Consider the following 4,736-nt stretch of genomic DNA (forward strand, 5'->3'; position numbering starts at 1 on the left):
TGATATTTGTGTGTGTGTGTAAACCTATAACTGGGTGCTACTGAATTTACTGTTGCTCTGGAAGGAGCTTTTAAAAATTAGGCAGTGACAGACAGGGCCGGTCCTAACAATTGCGGGGCCCTATGCGAAACTGATTGCGCGGGGCCTAGTCTGGGTGGGAATAAAGATAATAAGTGAAAATTAAGATTTTGTATTAGAAAATAAATTCGACTTTGAATTGTATTCATTCTTTACTAAGTACAAAATTGCGATCAAATTAACTTTTTCTTTACGAACCTTGTAACTATGGCATATTTATATGCCTGTGACTATAAAAGTAAATAAAGTATGGAAACTTCCGATTAAGGTGGAAATTCGCCCGATTATTACATTTTATTACATGAAAGCTGACAATGCCTTTTTTCTTTTATCGCGTTTTCCGCAATGAATGACGCCCACAAATGAAAATTTTATCTATTGTTCAGGAGATTTGTATGAGTTTTCAGGAGATTTTAATAAATTCAGATTTCTAAGAATTTTTCGTTTATATTTTACAATTTAATAATTACACCTAGAATTCGCGCGGGGCCTATGAAAGCGCGGGGCCCACTGCGACAGCATAGGTTGCAGTGGCCAAAGACCGGCCCTGGTGACAGATGTAAGGAAAAGCTGGCTATTCATATGTTATGTCATCTACCAAAAACCAACACACCCATTGGGTAAAAGAACAAATTAAAAAAATGAAGTTTGCCTGCAATGAAAACTGTTACTAGCCAAACATAAAGCTCATCTTAAAGTAAATAAGCACTAAGAAAATCAAGACACATTCAATACTTAAAGAAGACACTTTCAATACTTAAAGAAGACACATTCAAAACTTAAAGAAGACACATTCAATACTTAGAGAAGACACATTCAATACTTAGAGAAGACACATTCAATACTTAAAGAAGACACATTCAATACTTAAAGAAGACACATTCAATACTTAATTAAAGAAGACACATTCAATACTTAATTAAAGAAGACACATTCAATACTTAAAGAAGACACATTCAATACTTAATTAAAGAAGACACATTCAATACTTAATTAAAGAAGACACATTCAATACTTGATGAAGACATTCAATACTTAAAGATGACACATTCAATACTTAAAGAAGACACATTCAATACTTAAAGAAGACACATTCAATACTCAATGAAGACACATTCAATACTTAAAGAAGACACATTCAATACTTGATGAAGACATTCAATACTTAAAGGTGACACATTCAATACTTAAAGAAGACACATTCAATACTTAAAGAAGACATATTCAATACTTAAAGATGACACATTCAATACTTAAAGATGACACATTCAATACTTAAAGAAGACACATTCAATACTCAATGAAGACACATTCAATACTTAAAGAAGACACATTCAATACTTAAAGAAGACACTTTCAATACTTAAAGAAGACACTTTCAATACTTAAAGATGACAAATTCACTATTTGATGAAGACACATTCAATACTTAAAGAAGACACATTCAATACTTAAAGAAGACACTTTCAATACTTAAAGAAGACACTTTCAATACTTAAAGATGACAAATTCACTATTTGATGAAGACACATTCAATACTTAAAGAAGACACATTCAATACTTAAAGATGACACATTCAATACTTAAAGATGACACATTCAATACTCAATGAAGACACATTCAATACTTAAAGAAGACACATTCAATACTTAAAGATGACAAATTCACTACTTGATGAAGACACATTCAAAACTTAAAGAAGACACATTCAATACTCGATGAAGACACATTCAATACTTAAAGAAGACACATTCAATACTTAAAGAAGACACTTTCAATACTTAAAGAAGACACATTCAATACTTAAAGAAGACACATTCAATACTTAAAGAAGACACATTCAAAACTTAAAGAAGACACATTCAATACTTAGAGAAGACACATTCAATACTTAAAGAAGACACATTCAATACTTAAAGAAGACACATTCAATACTTAATTAAAGAAGACACATTCAATACTTAAAGAAGACACATTCAATACTTAATTAAAGAAGACACATTCAATACTTAAAGAAGACACATTCAATACTTAATTAAAGAAGACACATTCAATACTTAATTAAAGAAGACACATTCAATACTTGATGAAGACATTCAATACTTAAAGATGACACATTCAATACTTAAAGAAGACACATGCAATACTTAAAGAAGACACATTCAATACTCAATGAAGACACATTCAATACTTAAAGAAGACACATTCAATACTTGATGAAGACATTCAATACTTAAAGATGACACATTCAATACTCAATGAAGACACATTCAATACTTAAAGAAGACACATTCAATACTTAAAGATGACACATTCAATACTTAAAGATGACACATTCAATACTTAAAGAAGACACATTCAATACTCAATGAAGACACATTCAATACTTAAAGAAGACACATTCAATACTTAAAGAAGACACTTTCAATACTTAAAGAAGACACTTTCAATACTTAAAGATGACAAATTCACTACTTGATGAAGACACATTCAATACTTAAAGATGACACATTCAATACTTGATGAAGACATTCAATACTTAAAGAAGACACATTCAATACCCAAAATATTTGTCTGTAATGCTTGTAGCTTTATGTTAGTGAGAGCTTGTCACAGAGCATGTCTGTCAACTAAAATATTACTAGATATATTATCCATGGTAAACTAAGGGCTCAATAAAAAAAAACTTCAAATATTTCAATAGCCTACTACTGTTATAACCCTGGTGGTGACACAGATGGGGGTAGTGCTGCGTGTGTTTTTAGCCGACGCAAATCGCCCGAGGCCAGCGCTAGACGAGAGGTCAACCGTGACGAGTTGTGGCGGCCCAGTACACGACAGTTCAGAAGAACCTGTGTTGTCACGTCGAGTGTAATAAACGCGAATGGTCCAGCGACGTTCCAACGGGTTCTAGAAGGCCTATAGCAGCGGTTCTCAACCTTTTATGCCCTGGCGACCCCTTTTTACAATACCCCACTCTTCAGCGACCCTCCACACACACACACACATACAGCAATAGAAGAATAGACAATAACAATTTTTAACAATTAATAATTTTCGATGGTCTTAGGCTACCCCTGGCAAATCGTCAATCGACCCCCAAGGGGGTCGCGACCCACAGGTTGAGAACCCCTGGCCTATAGGGACTCTATATAAGAGCAAAGGTATCATTAAGTCAAGTCACCTCACGTTACCTCGCAATTTCACAAGTAGCCTACGAGTACCTTAAGTCGGAGTCAAGAACAAGCACGGCGTGAAGTCGGTCCGGGACAGAGAATTGATTTCAAGTCCAGGAAGAAGCGGAGAGCCAGTGGAGTCTGATAAAGCCATACTGTGTTGCGGGGAAGTTTTTGTACAGTCAATGTTACGTTGTTGCCAATTGTACAGCATTGTCTTTGATTTTTAAATTGTTACCTAGCTTACTTTTGAGCCCTGAGTTGTCAAGTTCTTTGAATTAGTTGTGTTGCTTAGTGCAGTTTGCAAAGAGCCTGCTACACTACAATGGCCTAGATAAACACCTCTTATCTTATCTTATATAATACAGACGTTACTTCAAAAAAAAAGAAGATGATTACGTCCTACGCGTCATGCATTTAGTCATGCATATTAACCAATGACTTAAATTCTGCCAAGTCACTGGTTTTCCTGGCTAGCTCAGGCAACCCATTCCATGCTCTAATAGCACTAGGGAAGAAGGAGTATTTGTACAAATTTGTCCTAGCATATGGGACGAGGAATGTGCCTTTATCTTTGTGTCTTTCAGAGTATTTTATTAAATTTTGTATTTGAAGATTATGGTTCAGTGTTTTATGTATTACCTCTCATGAAATAATGTGGATGAATTAATGTAAAAAAATCAAAGCATTAGAGTGTAGGTATACAATATTTTGCACAAATCTATTAAAAACATAAAATGCTAAGTACTGTGGTAGGCCTATTATAATGTGCATCCTCTGTGGATACTAAAACAAATCTTGGTTAACTGTCAATAAAATAAAAATGCAAATAATAAGGCTTTCGAGTCCGAAAATTAGTGAAGAATGCAGTATTTCCCGTGGCTGCGCAGCCCCAGCTGTGACCTACATATTTTGCCACAACCGGGGCGAGCATATAGGCCTGGCCATTATCCGCAGGCGGTCGATTTATATTTTCTTTTTGCCGTCTGCGTCTGTCCTCGGCAGCGGATTTTCTTTAGGTCTCAAGTGTGTATCCCGCGGCCTTTGTGAGTGACCTCCAGCTGTCTCGTTCTGAGGCCGCATGCAATCAGTTGCTCTCTTGTCAATGTCAGTTAAGGCAAGTTGGCGCCTAAGCTGGTCTTTAAAGCGTTTATGTGGGGCACCTCTGCGGCTCTGTTTGTCGACCACTTTTTAGATCTAGATCATAGACGTAGGCTATATATCTAATATCTACTACTGGACTAACGTCACTAAAAATGCAAATAGGCTAAACCTGATAAAACACAGAGATTAAAAATATTTTTATACAAGCTTAAGTGCCCCTTTCAGACCGTACGGTCTACAGGGCAGATGATATAAATGTCAACTGTTTCTCTGACCCACGGTTAATAAGGGTGTCATGTGGCCAGCACGACGGCCAACCGCCTTTACTGTTCTCCAACTTATGTCAGGTACCCGTTAGAGCTGGGTGGAATAGAGAGG

This window comes from Biomphalaria glabrata, chromosome 7 (genome assembly GCF_947242115.1).
Source record: "Biomphalaria glabrata chromosome 7, xgBioGlab47.1, whole genome shotgun sequence".
Taxonomy (NCBI): domain Eukaryota; kingdom Metazoa; phylum Mollusca; class Gastropoda; family Planorbidae; genus Biomphalaria; species Biomphalaria glabrata.